This window comes from Hyperolius riggenbachi, chromosome 11 (genome assembly GCF_040937935.1).
Source record: "Hyperolius riggenbachi isolate aHypRig1 chromosome 11, aHypRig1.pri, whole genome shotgun sequence".
Taxonomy (NCBI): domain Eukaryota; kingdom Metazoa; phylum Chordata; class Amphibia; order Anura; family Hyperoliidae; genus Hyperolius; species Hyperolius riggenbachi.
This window is the reverse complement of record NC_090656.1, coordinates 122910789-122927973: the sequence shown is the minus strand read 5'-3', so window position 1 is coordinate 122927973 and position 17185 is coordinate 122910789. Positions and strand designations below refer to the sequence as shown.

General features: G+C 48.7%; 1 protein-coding gene across 2 annotated transcripts in view; it reads left to right on the top strand.

Moving 5' to 3' along the window:
- Positions 1-17185, top strand: part of LOC137537709 (mucin-5B-like) — a 193187-nt gene that overhangs the window by 160152 nt on the left and 15850 nt on the right. The window lies entirely within an intron of this gene.

The window sequence follows — 17185 nt, the reverse complement described above, 5'->3', positions numbered from 1 at the left end:
TGTACACAGTTAGCTAGTCAGTGAGTGATCGCTGTAGTTAGTTGTAGTCAGTGTAGTGTAGTGGGAGTGTGGGAGTCTAGTGATTATTTAACTGTGTGTAGTGCTGTGCAGGCAGGTTCAGTGCTGCAGTGTAGTGGGAGTGGGGATTATCTGTGTGTAGAGTGCAGGCAGGAAGGTTAGTGCAGCTGCAGTGTTCACTTGTATATTCCAGTGACAGTTATACACTTGTACTATTTGCAGGCAGCCAGTCACACCGCCGGCGCCGCCACTCTCTGCCAGCGCTGTTCATTCATTCTGTCAGTGACCTTGTGCCGTGCCCAGTGCCCACTGCTCGCTCGCTCGCTGGCATATGAGCATCTCATTACACAGTGTGACATCCTTGTGTGCCCACTGCATCCTTCAGTGACCTAGTTGTATATCCAGTGCCCACTGCTGTGCCCACTGCATCCTTCAGTGACCTTGTACTGTGGCCACTGCATCCTTCAGTGACCTAGTTGTATATCCAGTGGCCACTGCTGTGCCCACTGCATCCTTCAGTGACCTTGTACTGTGCCCACTGCATCCTTCAGTGACCTTGTACTGTGCCCACTGCATCCTTCAGTGACCTAGTTGTATATCCAGTGCCCACTGCTGTGCCCAGTGCATCCTTCAGTGACCTTGTACTGTGGCCACTGCATCCTTCAGTGACCTAGTTGTATATCCAGTGCCCACTGCTGTGCCCACTGCATCCTTCAGTGACCTTGTACTGTGGCCACTGCATCCTTCAGTGACCTTGTACTGTGCCCACTGCATCCTTCAGTGACCTAGTTGTATATCCAGTGCCCACTGCTGTGCCCAGTGCATCCTTCAGTGACCTTGTACTGTGGCCACTGCATCCTTCAGTGACCTAGTTGTATATCCAGTGCCCACTGCTGTGCCCACTGCATCCTTCAGTGACCTTGTACTGTGGCCACTGCATCCTTCAGTGACCTTGTACTGTGGCCACTGCATCCTTCAGTGACCTAGTTGTATATCCAGTGCCCACTGCTGTGCCCAGTGCATCCTTCAGTGACCTTGTACTGTGCCCACTGCATCCTTCAGTGACCTTGTACTGTGCCCACTGCATCCTTCAGTGACCTAGTTGTATATCCAGTGCCCACTGCTGTGCCCACTGCATCCTTCAGTGACCTTGTACTGTGGCCACTGCATCCTTCAGTGACCTAGTTGTATATCCAGTGGCCACTGCTGTGCCCACTGCATCCTTCAGTGACCTTGTACTGTGCCCACTGCATCCTTCAGTGACCTTGTACTGTGCCCACTGCATCCAGTGATTCATTACTAGCAACATGTTTCGCGGGGTGAGAGGAAAGGGAGTTCAATTGCCTCAGCCACTTCTGGGACTGCTCCACGTCCAGGGAGAGGACGCCCAGCTGTACGTGGTCGTGATGCAGCAGAAAGGGGGGCAGCAAAGCATGGGCTGAGTCAGCGGACGCCATTGTCCAAATATTTTAAAGTTTCTGGTCCCCGTGTGGTGGTTGAGCAAATGGAACCTGACGTACTCATGGACATCATGACTTCCTCCCAGACCTCTACTGTGAGCACCACTCCAAGCAGTAGCAGCAGCAGCCAACATCCCACGCTTGTTGTGACATCCACCCCAGCACCCACTGGTCAGCAGCCCTCCCAGGATGACAGCGTTCTGTCCCTCAGTTCGGCATCTGGGAACCTGCTGATGCAAGAAGCTCAGGACTTACTGGGGACTGATGTGGCAGAGATTGAGATCGGGCCACAATCACAAGCGTTGTTGAGTTCTGGTGATGAAGAAGAGGGGTCTGTGTCTGGGGATGTAGGGACAGAAGAGGAGACGGGGGAGTCAGAGGAAGAGCTGGATTATGATGATGCTGCTGATGATGACGACGTTGTGGACCCTAACTATGTGCAGCCTGCTGAGTCCGTGGAAGAATGGTCAGAGGCAGAGCAGGATGACGAGTCACCTCGGCCTAGGCAAGGATATCGCAATATGTCAGGCAGGGGCAGGGGCATCGGCAGCAGTGGGCGTGGAGGAAGTAGACAGGACACTGCTTCAGCCGGCACCACCACCATGCAACCCCCGGCAACTACTACCACACATTGCTCCTCTGCACCCTCTGCTAGTGGGGACCGCAGTAAATTAAAGTCACCAGTGTGGGATTGCTTTGAGGAATGTACTGATGACAAAAGGTATGCGGTGTGCAGGTTATGCAGCAAAAGATTGAGCCGTGGGAAAAGTCTGAGCAAGATGGGTACCTCATCCCTCCAGGGCCACCTGAGAAGCCGCCACTGCCGCGAGTATGCGGACTTTAAGAGGAAGCAGGCACTGCTGGCAGGGGTTCCTGAGAGCAGAAGGCCCACCAGCGCAGCAGCATCCTCCCTCCCTCAGAGTCGTGAATCCCCCACAGCAGCAGCAGTAGTAGCACGCAAGCGCTCTTCCACCTCGGCTGCTCAGGACACAGACATTGAGGCTGGCAGCCAGTGTTCGTCTCTCTCCTCTGTCTCCCCTGCATCCCAGCGTCGTCAGACCCTGCTGAGCGACACCTTTCAGGGTCTGACCAAGCCTCTGCCTCCAAGCCACAGGCGGATCCGCAAACTAAATGGCTTGCTGGCCCGGGCCATGGCATCACAGCTGCTTCCCTACTCCCTGGTGCAGGAGGGGAGCGCCATGCGGACGCTGCTCCAATTTGGCATCCCCGAGTGGCAAGTCCCCAGTCGCCACTATTTCAGCAGGAGCGCGATCCCAGCACTCCACAAGTTTGCGGTGGAAAACGTGGCCCGTTCCCTGGACTACTCTGTGGGCAAGCGGGTCCACGTGACCATGGACTCGTGGAGTAGCAGATTTGGGACAGGTCGCTACCTGTCCTTTACGGCCCACTGGGTGACACTGATGGAAGGGAGGGAGGACAAGAGCGCATCAGCCCAGCTAGTGGTGCCACCACGCGGGATCAGGGGGGATGCAGAAGGGTCCTGTCACGACACTCCCTCAGCACCCGGAAAGCAAGCCCGCCTCGGCAGCAGCAGCGCCAAGCCTCGGCACTGCCAAGCCCTTTTAAAATTGGTGACCCTGGGGAAGGAGAGGCTTACGGCCACCAACGTCCTGGCCGCCCTCAGGAAGCAGGAGCGGAGGTGGCTGACCCCCAGAGGCCTGAAAGTGGGGTATGTGGCAGCCGATAACGGGGCCAACCTGGTGGCAGCAGTGCAGCAGGGAAACCTCCAGCACATCCCCTGCTTGGCCCACGTGCTCAATCTTGTGGTGCAGCGCTTCTTGCGCACCTACCAGGGGATGAGCGAGCTGCTGCAGGATGCCCGGGCGGTGGTACGCTTTTTCCGCCTGTCAGCCACTGCCTCTGCACTCTTGTCCACCTTACAGCAGCAGTATGGAAGGCCACAACACCGGCTGATCATCGACATGCCAGTTCGCTGGAATTCGACTCTGGCCATGTTGGAGCGGCTGTGTCAGCACAGGCTGGCTCTTAGGGCCTACATGCTAGACCCAAGTGTCCCCAGCAACCAGCAAGTCCCCATGATTACTGCCACTCAGTGGACACTGATGCAGCAAGTATGCCTGGTGCTGAGTCCCTTCCTGGAGGCAACCAAGATGGTCAGTGAGGAGCGGGCCTCTGTGTGCCAGTGGGTGCCCTTGGTTTGTCTACTGGAGCAGGCAATGGACAATTTAATTGAGCGTGGGGATGAAGCCCTGAGGCAGTTGGAAGAACAGGAGCAGATGGCAGCACAGTCCAGCTCAGAGGAGGGCTCACAGCAGGTAGTGGAAGAGTTGGAGGTCCCTAACCTGAATGAGGAGGAGGAGCAGAGTGCAGCAGGCGTTGTACGTGGATGGCGGTTTGAGGAGGACAACGACATGGCACAGGAAGAGGACAGGCATGCGTTATGGGACAATGGCGAGGACGAGGAAGATCTTGCTGGCAGGGCCCACTTGTTTCCCATGGCTGTGCACATGTTGCGCTGCCTTCACAGGGACCCCCAGGTGATCCAGATGCGTTCAAGGGAGGACATCTGGATTACCTTGATGCTTGATCCCCGTCTGAAGGGGAAGCTGGGAGACTTAATGACGCCATCCACCACCGAGCAACGCACAAGGGAGTTGAAGGAGGCCCTTGTGCGCAGACTACTGGAAGCATTCCCCCAGCCTTCCACCCCCACTGTAACTGCTCTGCCAAGCCAGCAAGAGGTGCCTACCATTGCCACTAGCAGCACAACAACAACCAACAGCAGCAGCAGCAGCAACTGGCGCCCCGGAGACCTGAAGAGCCTAAGCAAGAGCCTGTATGCAGTGCAGCAGCCCAGAACAGAGGTGCCCGCCACAGCATCCACCACCAAACCAGCACAAGCAACGACTGACCACCATGGTGTCTGACTATATGGGGTCATCCAGCGGGCTCAGTGACACCGACAGCCCCGTGGACCCCTTGGAGTACTGGGTCAAGAGACTGGACATCTGGAGCGAGCTTTCCCAGTACGCCCTGGAACTCCTATCCTGCCCTCCTTCCAGTGTCCTCTCAGAGAGATGCTTTAGTGCGGCCGGTGGCGTGGTCACAGAGAAGCGCTCTCGGCTCTCCCACGCCTCTGTGGACAAACTCACCTTCCTGAAAATCAACCAGGCTTGGGTGGAAGGCGAGTTCCTGGCCCCTATTGTCGGACACAGGGGGACATGAAGTGGCTGCTGCATGTGCTGTTGTTAACTATGCCTGCCTATATAAAGACATTTACTACCTGCCTAGTGCCTACCTTGGTTAATTTTTTGGTGTTATGGTACTACTACCAGTAAGTTGCCATGGTCCTCCTTCTGAGCTGCTGAACTGACCGCCCGCTTTGTCCTCCTGACTCAGTCGCTACTACACTCTGCGTTCACACTGCCCGGGTCACCGGGTGCATTTAATGTTTTGGCCAGCACTATGACGCTGTGCTACTACTACTGTGCTGCTGCTGCTGAACTGACCGCCCGCTTTGTCCTCCTGACTCAGTCGCTACTACACTCTGCGTTCACACTGCCCGGGTCACCGGGTGCATTTAATTTTTTGGCCAGCACTATGACGCTGTGCTACTACTACTGTGCTGCTGCTGCTGAACTGACCGCCCGCTTTGTCCTCCTGACTCAGTCGCTACTACACTCTGCGTTCACACTGCCCGGGTCGCCGGGTGCATTTAATTTTTGGGCCAGCACTATGACGCTGTGCTACTACTACTGTGCTGCTGCTGCTGCTGAACTGACCGCCCGCTTTGTCCTCCTGACTCAGTCGCTACTACACTCTGCGTTCACACTGCCCGGGTCACCGGGTGCATTTCATTTTTTGGCCAGCACTATGATGCTGTGCTACTACTACTGTGCTGCTGCTGCTGAACTGACCGCCCGCTTTGTCCTCCTGACTCAGTCGCTACTACACTCTGCGTTCACACTGCCCGGGTCACCGGGTGCATTTAATTTTTTGGCCAGCACTATGACGCTGTGCTACTACTACTGTGCTGCTGCTGCTGAACTGACCGCCCGCTTTGTCCTCCTGACTCAGTCGCTACTACACTCTGCGTTCACACTGCCCGGGTCGCCGGGTGCATTTAATTTTTGGGCCAGCACTATGACGCTGTGCTACTACTACTGTGCTGCTGCTGCTGAACTGACCGCCCGCTTTGTCCTCCTGACTCAGTCGCTACTACACTCTGCGTTCACATTGCCCGGGTCGCCGGGTGCATTTAATTTTTTGGCCAGCACTATGACGCTGTGCTGCTACTACTACCACCAGTATGTTGCCGTGGTCCTTCTGTGCTGCTGAACTGACCGCCCGCATAGTCCTTCTCCTGACTCAGTCGCTACCACCACTGCACTCTGCGTTCACACTGCCCGTGTCCACTGACAACTCTGCTGCGATGTCATTGCTAATTGCTGCAAAAAAACCCAAAAAAAATATTACAAAAACCTCTCTGGAGCCTTTTTGCCGTCAGCCACTCATCCGCCTCCAGCGGTACCTTCGCCGCCAAGTGCCATTGGAACTCGCCTTCACCTCTTTGACTGCTTAACGCGTATATCCCTTTTTAAAACCACTTATTACCAATTAATAGCCCCATTTAAAGTGTTGATTTCACTTTAAAATCCATTTTCTCTAGAAAAAAATTTTTGGGGGAATTTTTTATGTTGAAGTTATGTTGCCCCTTATCACCTCGATAATCCATGCTATTTGGGGGACTGTAGCATGTATGGGGGCTTTGTTATTAACGTTAAAAGAAAATCCGCCTCCGGGCGTGAATCCACGCGTGATTATGCCATTCACGGGAAAAAATCCGCGTGGTTGCGTGGACGCGACCGCAAATCCGCATGCGGCGGGGCCGAATGTGGATTTTTTTTTTCAACCACGCGGATTTCCGAATTCGTGGATGAGGCACATCCGAGCATCACTACCCTTCCCCTTCTCTCCCCTATTTTTGCCCCCCCCCCCCCCCTTTTTTTTCTTTTTGCCTATGTATACTAATTATTGCAACAGGCTAGCCTTCATTTTAACTGCATGGCTATTTTCAACAAGAAAATTTAGATGCCTTTCTCCCGGTCGGATTTTCATTGTTGCTCTCACTGATTGGTGGACTTGGGGGAGGAATAGGCGCTCCTTTCCTCCCACAACTCAACCAGAACCCAACTGGAAATCTACCCGGTTGTGAAACAGAGGCCTTGACCTCTGTACTCCTGTTTTCTGTATTATTAATGTTTTTGTTTTTGTTTAAATGTTCATTGTTTGCTGCTGCTCGCACTGGGACATCCCGACTTATAACCTTATCTGAAGCCTTAGTATCCCTGACTCCATGGACTCTTTGAGGCTATTATCTTTCAACACTAGAGGCCTCAATTCCCCAGCTAAACGCAGAAAAACCTTCATAACCCTACTACGACATAAACCAGACATCATCTGCCTCCAGGAGACAGATTTTTCTTCAACATCATGTCCTCGCTATTTTCATAAACATTATTTGACCGCATATCACTCTCAAGCCTCTAAAAAACACAGAGGAACCACTATCCTTATAAAAAACACACTTCCACTGGTAGTTGGGACAGTAGAATCAGACCCAGAGGGCCGTTTTGTCATCATCAAAGGAACTCTTAATGATAAAAATCTATTTTTGATCAACTGCCACCTACCCCCTGAGAAAGCTTTCCGCACTTTCTGTGAGATTCAGAAACAACTTGAGGTTGGTCCTAACACAATTTTCATATGGTGTGGAGACTTTAACTTCACACTGAATGAGAAGCTTGACAAGGCCAAGCCCTCAAAAGACAAACGTACTAAAGCCCAACGAACTAAGCTAACTACTCTACAAGAGAACAATTTCCTTGTAGATGTTTGGAGGGAGCTCTATGGGGTCAAAAGGGGTTATACGCACTATTCTGATATCCACAATTCTTACGCTAAAATAGATCATGTCCTGGTCACGACATCCTTGGTCCCTTCCCTGCAATTTCTGAGACATATACCTACCAGTTTATCAGACCATGACATCCTCCTTCTCAGCATTGACTTGCACACCAAACCCTTTCTCCGCTCTTGGTGGAGGCTCAATGAGTCCTTGGTTATTAACCATACTACTAGGCAGGATATAGCAGATCACTTTGATCAATATTTTAACTCCAATGATACTGGTAATATCTCCCCAGTGATTCTCTGGATTGCTCATAAGGCCGTCATCAGGGGGCACCTGATCAGAATGGCTAGCTCAATTAAAAAGCGCTCATGCGAAGAACTGGATAACCTCAAATTTAAGCTTCTTCGCCTACAAAATATACATCACCAGAGTCCCTTTCTCTTCCTTCTCAAACAGATTAGGGACACTCGAGCCCAACTTGATGTTCTCTTAGCCAAACCTGCTGACAAAACCCTGAGGTACACTAAAGCAAGCTACTATAGATATGCTAACAAGCCTGACTCCTGGCTTGCTAGAAAGCTGCGGAATTAGCAACGGATTAACAACATACATAGAATCAGGACCATCTCTGGCAAGGTCACAAGTGACCCGGACATGATCTATGAAGCTTTTCATAAGTATTACTCCAATCTCTATGATACCAAACCCACAGCTCCCTCAGATGACATTCAGAAGTTTCTTAAATCTCTAAACCTACCTACTCTCCCCTTAGATGCCTCTAAGTCATTAAATAAAGCGTTCTCGGAGGAAGAGGTGGAGGACACTATTAAAAAGCTCAAACTCCATAAATCTCCAGGCCCAGATGGTCTCAGCGCTATCTACTATAAAAAATTATCTGCAATCATTATACCCTATTTGACCGAATGTTTAAATACATTAAGACTCAAGCCGCTAAATTGCCCAGAATTCCTTGATGCACACATAACCATTATCCCCAAACAAGGCCGAGACCCCCTAAGTGTTAAAAACTATAGGCCCATAGCCCTTCTTAACCAAGATTATAAAATCCTGACTAGTAGCCACATGCCTCAATAAACTTCTACCAACACTGGTCCAACGGGACCAGGTGGGCTTCGTACCCTACCGCCAAGCAGCGGATAACATTCGCAAAACCTTTGGCATATTGCACCATGCTTCCAAATCAGGCCACCAATTGGTTACTTTAGCCTTAGATATTGAAATCTTTGTGAGTATAATTTTCTCACGATAACCTTTATTTCATTTATGCTTCACATACTACACTATATTGGGCTCTCGGTTTCTCTACACTTTAGATATTGAAAAGGCCTTCGATACAATCTCATGGTCTTTTATGTTAAATGTCCTTACTAAGGCAGGTGTGTCTGGGCCCTTTATCCACCTAATACAAAAACTCTACTCTATCCCTCATGCGCGTTTAAAACTCCCGAGCACCTTCTCCGCCCCAATACCAATACGGAGAGGCACCCGCCAAGGATGCCCCCTATCGCCTGCCATATTTGCTCTAGTAATGGAGCCTTTGGCAGCAGCGATACGCTATAACCCTGACATCCAAGGCTATAAAATGGGGAAAGCCGTATACAAATTAAGCTTATTTACGGACGATGTCCTCCTGACTCTCACAAACCCAGTCAAATCTATCCCTAACTTACTTAATGTGAATGTTTACCGTTCAAAAATACAAAAAGTCAGATACTCACCTAAGGAGAGGGAAGGCTCGGTCCTAATGAGCCTTCCCTCTCCTCTCCCGGTGCCCGGTCCCGCGCAGGATCCCCCGTGGCAGTATTCGACCAGTTCGGTCAAATACTGCTACTTCCGCATGCCCGAAGGGAGCTTTCGGAAGCCTTCGGGAGCACTCGGGCTCCCGATGACGCGGCCGCTCCATACTACGCATGCGCGAGCGCCCTCTATGATGCGCTCGTGCGTACGTAGTATGGAGCGGCCTGTCTTCGGAAGCCCGAGAGCTCCCGAAGACCTTCGAAGTCCCTGCGGCGGCGGACGCGAACGGGGGAGCCAGCGCAGCACTGAGGGCACCGGGAGAGAAGAGGGAAGGCTCATTAGGACCGAGCCTTCCCTCTCCTTAGGTGAGTATCTGACTTTTCCTTTTTTTGAATGGTACCCATTGGCTTTAAACTTCTCAAACAATTCGAGACAATGTCTGGCCTTAAGCTGAACCTTGACAAGTCGGAAGCTATGTTCAGCAATTATCCCAGGGGTATGGGTGAGCACATTAGTAGCATCTTCAGGTTTCAGTATAGACCACATTACATAAAGTATCTAGGAGTACACCTACCCAGTGACACCTCTCAAATCTACAAGTGGAAATCTCCTCTACTCAAGGCACTTAACGACCTCTTACTCTCTTGGATGAACTATAATGTGTCTTGGGCAGGTAGGGTCACAGCTGTAAAGATGACCCTCCTGCCCAAGATTACGTATTACTTTCGCACCCTCCCAGTTGATGTCCCTAAATGATCACTAGCCCCACTCCAGACTCAGATCTTTAGATTTATCTGGGCGGAAAAAAAAACAAGAATCAAACAAAGCACTATGATGCTCCACAAAAAAGAGGGAGACTTTCTGTCCCAAATCTATATAAATATTACTTAGCAGCACAGCTTGCAGTACTACCATCACTTAATGCAGGAACTCATGCACCACGCTGGGTTGACCTGGAAAATAACCTATTATACACTATGAGCTGGAGGGGGTTTTTGTGGTCAAAAGGATTGGGCCTCAACACAAAAAAAGACGATGTCCCCCTTCACATATCACTCCCTACTGATATGGAAGAGGGTCAGATATAAATTTAACCTCCAATCGCTACCCTCACGCTTGATGGAATTTTTGGGAAACCCAGACTTTCCAGCTGGACTTGACAGGGCCTCGTTTACCTGGTGGGCCCGGAAGGACTTGACAAGCCTTCATAGAATTCTAATGACAGGCGTCACTCCAACTAAAAATATGCTATGTGAAATTCATAATATTCCATTTGCCGAGTCCTTTAGAGCCCACCAGTTGTATCATTTCCTTGCATCTCTAACCAGGCCTGGTCAGGAAATCAAGGCAACCTCCTTTGAACTTGTGTGCCTGGCAGACCCTTTGCGTAAGAGCATTTTATCACTACTATACTCAATCTTTAACTCCAATCCCCAGAATACAAAAGTCCACTTCCAGATTGACTGGGAAAATGATATCAATGTCTCATTGTCCGATGACCAGTGGGTACAATGTTTTGACACTCTCTCAAAGGGGAGTCTCTGTGTAGTGGATATGGAGGTTGCCTTGAGAGTACTACATAGATCATATCTGGTTCCCAAGAAGATCCATCTAATATTTCAAGTTAATCCGCTGCGCTCAGCAAGGTAATGTCACCAGAAAGAAAGTTCGCTATGCCACCAATGAGTGCTGCTCCTTGTTTACTTTGGGATCAATGTAAACGTTACTGGAAAAAACAGAAGGAAAAAAAGGGGGAGAGGAGCGCTCTCTGGTGCATTAACTTCTTTAATTATACTTCCTGCACAAGGATGCAAATAAAACACGTACAATGTTCAATATGAATAAAAACTCATCATGATTATGTTGTATCACCGTGTCCCAGTTGTTACATCACCGATCTGGTCGCCTCCACACTATGGCCGGTAGTTGTGGGTGATCTACGGAATCCGGACACACCAGCGGGGTTTGGAACACAGGATTCTATGGTAGTTGCCCTGCGCCTAGGACGTCATGACGCGTTTCGGCGTTCCACGCCTTCGTCAGATGACGTCAAGGCGCAGGGGATTGAATTAAAAAGGCTTGGTGTTGCCTGGCAACCGAGCGGGCGCATGTATGGCGGCCGCGTCGGATCAAAATGATAGCATTTGTTTGATTTCCAGACGGACACACTTACGGCGGCCGTGTAGGATCAGGCTGACTATACGTGTCAAGCCTGTAGTGTATGGGGTTGCCTAGCAACATCCATGAGCTAACTGGATTACTACGCTCCTATGGCTAGGCTGATACGTTAAAAAGTACCACAAAAGATTTTTTATATATGTCACAAACTGGACATATCAAAATTTGGCAAACTTGCTCTGGTCCAGATGTATGACGTTGGGGAAACTCTTGTGAATGAATTCATTTACCATCCAATCAAAAGCTAAAGGTTGGCCCGCAAAGGTGAAAAGGGCTGTAGCGCATGTATATGCATATAGAATGTAGCGTAGACAACGGTAACGCTACATGCAAATACATGCATGCTGATTAGAGGGTTACAGTGGGGAAAGGATACACTTGCTGCAACAAATATAAATAAAAATAAACTGAGAGTAAAAAATGAAAATAAAAAATGAAAAGATAGTATGCTCACAGAATTGTTGTGAACTAAGTGGCCATATGCCCGCCAAATGGCCACTTAGTTCACAACAATTCTGTGAGCATACTATCTTTTCATTTTTTATTTTCATTTTTTACTCTCAGTTTATTTTTATTTATATTTGTTGCAGCAAGTGTATCCTTTCCCCACTGTAACCCTCTAATCAGCATGCATGTATTTGCATGTAGCGTTACCGTTGTCTACGCTACATTCTATATGCATATACATGCGCTACAGCCCTTTTCACCTTTGCGGGCCAACCTTTAGCTTTTGATTGGATGGTAAATGAATTCATTCACAAGAGTTTCCCCAACGTCATACATCTGGACCAGAGCAAGTTTGCCAAATTTTGATATGTCCAGTTTGTGACATATATAAAAAATCTTTTGTGGTACTTTTTAACGTATCAGCCTAGCCATAGGAGCGTAGTAATCCAGTTAGCTCATGGATGTTGCTAGGCAACCCCATACACTACAGGCTTGACACGTATAGTCAGCCTGATCCTACACGGCCGCCGTAAGTGTGTCCGTCTGGAAATCAAACAAATGCTATCATTTTGATCCGACGCGGCCGCCATACATGCGCCCGCTCGGTTGCCAGGCAACACCAAGCCTTTTTAATTCAATCCCCTGCGCCTTGACGTCATCTGACGAAGGCGTGGAACGCCGAAACGCGTCATGACGTCCTAGGCGCAGGGCAACTACCATAGAATCCTGTGTTCCAAACCCCGCTGGTGTGTCCGGATTCCGTAGATCACCCACAACTACCGGCCATAGTGTGGAGGCGACCAGATCGGTGATGTAACAACTGGGACACGGTGATACAACATAATCATGATGAGTTTTTATTCATATTGAACATTGTACGTGTTTTATTTGCATCCTTGTGCAGGAAGTATAATTAAAGAAGTTAATGCACCAGAGAGCGTTCAGATCCATCTAATATACCCGGACCGGTCTGACTTGTGTTTTAGAGGATGCGTTCTCACAGGTTCCTTCTGCCATATTTGGTGGTCCTGCCCCATAGTGGCTAAGCTTTGGAGGAGAGTCGTTGCCAAGATCAATTCTGTTCTCTCACTTCAATTACAAATAGATCCAGCAATTTGCCTCTTAGGTCTTCAGCCTGATAAGCTACCCCACTCCCAGCATAAGCTTATACAGTTTATTATGAATGCAACTAAGACCTATATTGCATCATGTTGGTTTAAGCAGACTCTTTCTTTTCAATGCGTCCGCACCCGCATCCACACCACTATGCTAAATGAAAAAATCAAGGCTAACCTGTGGGACAGGAGCCTCCACTTTGACAAGATATGGCAGCCATGGATCCAACATGCTCTATCCCCTGGGGTCCGAGGCACGTTACAACAGTTTTGAGTCTCAATGATCTATTTTATATGACATACCTCATAATTGGGGTGGGGGTGTCCTGGTGTGAGCAGCGCAGAAAAGTTTTGTCTCAGTTAAAACTAGTTATTTTGTTTTCATACCAAGCATTAGATCAATAGCACCTTCAATTGGGGCTCTAACTACTCCCATCGTTCACAGATGGCATCAATGGCCAGTGACTCTAGATCAAACTAACAAATGACACTGATCTACTATGATGACCTTGAGTCCTACTATTATGTAAAGTCCCCAATATTTGACTCTATATGTGTTACCAATATACATATGAGCTTTATATGCTTTGTATTGTGAGCTACTCGTATATATAACTTCGTATCTTTTTCCAATGTACGCCTTGTATGATTCTATTGCTAATTAAAAGAGAACGATGCTACATGCCTCAAATACCCTCTAAAACGTTTTTAAAGCAGTTTAAAGGGCCACTTCCGGGTTTTCTACCTGGATATACGAATTTGCCCGGATACCCCGGATAGTAGGGTTGGATACCCGATTTTAATCGCATACCCACCAGTTCGGATCCGGATATCCGGTCTGGACCCGGATATCTGGGTATCCGGATCCGGGTCAACCTGGATTTTGAAAAGGGGTATCCAAGCACCCCTGTCCAGAATATAATTAACTTAAATCATAAGGTATAGGAGTAATTCTACTTACCTCCATACACGGACAAACCATATAATAGTTTTTAATGATGCACAAAAAGACAGCGCGTTTCACACGTACTGGCCTTCTTCCTCAGGTCAATAACAAAGTGCCTAAGTCTGTAGCAGTCACAGCTGTGGGCGCCTCTTTTTCACAAAAAAGAAAGACACCCACAGCTGTGACTACTACAGACTTAGGCACTTTGTAATTGACCTGAGGAAACAGGCCAGTACCCGTGAAATGTATTGTCTTTTTTTGTGCATCATTAAAAACTTTTACTCATATGGTTTGTACATTTATGGAGGTAAGACTGAATTACTCCTATACCTTATGATTTAAGATAATTCTATTCTGGGTGCCTCCAACAAGTTTTCTCAGTCACAATAGAATTGCTACCATAGTCATATGTCTATGTATGGTATGTATCGGGGGAAGCCAATTAACCTATCTGTATGTTTGGGGAATTTGGGATGTGAGAAGAAACAGTAGCGTCCAGAAGAAACCTACACAAACAGAGAGAGAATATACAAACTCTGTGCAGATAGTGCCCTGGCTGAGATTCGAACCAGGCACCCACCGCTGCAAGGTGACAGTTAACCACTATGCCACCATGCTGTCCACCTCATCATTTAAGTTCACCTCATTTAAGATGACATCAATTTGTGAGCGGATCTCCTGCATAACTCTAGATTTTTATAAACGATAAAAAAAAAAAATATATTATTTTAGTGGTGTCAAGTTGCATATTTCTATAGTTATCAAGATTGAAAATAAAATGCAGACATCCATCATGTTCAACCTATTAAACCTCTCTGTAACTTAATACAGAGTAAGGAAAAATCCACACAACTGTACAATTTACTCAAAAATGCTGCTCCCACTATTAATATAAGATGTGGTTGCCATTTGATGAAAGAAAAGAATTCAAACTTCTCTTCTTGGTGTAAGATTGCCCACAACCTCCAGGCTTTCTGTATGCATAATTAATTGCACTGTTATTCATTGCCCACCTGTACTATGTTGACGTGACTGTAGCAGGCTGATATCCTCTTACAGCATGGCTATGTTTATACTGTATCTCCTCTTCTTCATTTATTCAGTTGACTGTTCCTAACCATATGTACTTCTGCATGCCAGATGTCTCTGTCAATCACTCATTCTTTCAGCTGTTGCATAGGCATGTTCATAGCTTCACATATGCTGTCTATCTGTTTTAGCCTCTGCCATCCTCTTCTTTTGCCCTCAATTTATTTTACAAGCATCAAGGATTTTTTTCCAAAGATTCCGGTCTTCTCATTATGTGACCAAAGTATTTGAGTTTTAATAGTAGTATCAGCCCTTCTAGTGACCACTCTGGCATTATTTATTTAAGTATTAGTTAAAGAGACTCTGAAGCGAGAATAAATCTCGCTTCAGAGCTCATAAATAGCAGGGGCACATGTGCCCCTGCTAAAACGCCACTATCCCGCGGCTAAACGGGGGTCCCTTCACCCCCAACCCACCCCCCGCAAAAGTGTGTCGTAGAAAGGTCGCAGAATTTCCCTTCCTGGAGGCAGGGCTAACGGCTGCAGCCCTGCCTCCAGTCGCGTCTGTCAGCGGCGCATCGCCGCCTCTCCCCCGCCCCTCTCAGTGAAGGAAGACTGAGAGGGGCGGGGGAGAGGCGGAGATACGCGCTGACAGACGCGCGTGGGGCAGGGCTGCAGCGGTTAGCCCTGCCCCAACCAGGAAGCGCTCCCCGGGTGTATCGAGGGGGATTTGGGGGTGAAGGGACCCCCGTTAAGCCGCGCTATAGCGCCGTTTTAGCAGGGGCACACGTGCCCCTGCTATTTATGAGGTCTGAAGCGAGATTTATTCTCGCTTCAGACTCTCTTTAAATCTTCAAGCAGGTCAGGGAAAGCTCAGTGGTTTTCTCCACACCATCGGTTTTAGCATGCATGACCTTATTTATAGTCCAACGTTCACAGCCATATGTTACTGCTGGAAAGATCATACAGTAGCTTTAACCTCCTCGGCGTTCTATTGAGATCGCCAGGGAGGCTGCGGGAGGGTTTTTTTTTAATTGAAAAAAAACTATTTCATGCAGCCAACTGAAAGTTGGCTGCATGAAAGCCCACTAGAGGGCGCTCCGGAGGCGTTCTTCCGATCGCCTCCGGCGCCCATAATAAACAAGGAAGGCCGCAATGAGCGGCCTTCCTTGTTTTGCTTAGATCGTCGCCATGGCGACGAGCGGAGTGACGTCATGGACGTCAGCCGACGTCCTGACGTCAGCCGCCTCCGATCCAGCCCTTAGCGCTGGCCGGAACTTTTTGTTCCGGCTGCGCAGGGCTCAGGCGGCTAGGGGGGCCCTCTTTCGCCGCAGCTCGCGGCGAATCGCCGCAGAGCGGCGGCGATCAGGCAGCACACGCGGCTGGCAAAGTGCCGGCTGCGTGTGCTGCACTTTATTTGATAAAAATCGGCCCAGCAGGGCCTGAGCGGCAGCCTCCGGCGGTGATGGACGAGCTGAGCTCGTCCATACCGCTCAGGAGGTTAACTATCCAGATCTTTGTTGGTAAAGTGTCATATGTATACTTTAGTATCTTATCCAAACTTGCTATAACTTTACTTCCAAGCAACGAGCATCTCTTAACCTCATGTCTGCAGTCACCATCTGCAGAGATCTTCAATCCCAGAAAGATGAAATCTGTTACAACTTCTAGTTTTTCTCCCTCTATTTGCAGATGGCTCATTGGAGCAGATGACTAGGGATAATCGGAAAGAGCAAATTCCGTTCTGCCGGAATTTGCGTATTCCGCCAGCGCTAAATTCCGTCGCTATGACATTTTGCGAAATTCCGCATAATTCCTTATTCCGGCGGAAACATTAAAGTAATCGCAAATGAAACCTTGTTCATGCTAAATGGTAGCCCATAGCACCTGTTGGCTGTTCCTCTGGTCCTTTTTCTTCCTCCTCCCTCCCTCTCCTCCTGTCTTGTCTTGTCTTCCAGGGAATTGTAGGATGTCAAAAACCAGCTCACATACATTGGCCAGGAATCGAACCCAGGTCTACTGCTTGGAAGGCAGCTATCCTCACCATTATACCACCAACACTACTCACTACAATGCTACATGCTGAAGCCAGCCTAGCATGTACCATTGTGATATACCCAAGAGAAAAATGAGCTTACTTAGGGAATTGTAGGATGTCAAAAGCCAGCTCACATACATTGGCCAGGAATCGAACCCAGGTCTACTGCTTGGAAGGCAGCTATCCTCACCATTATACCACCAACACTACATGCTAAAACTTCTTGGAGCATACTTACTTCCTCCCTCCAAAAGACACATATACATCCCCATAAAATCATTCAACAGCAACTGCGTGCACT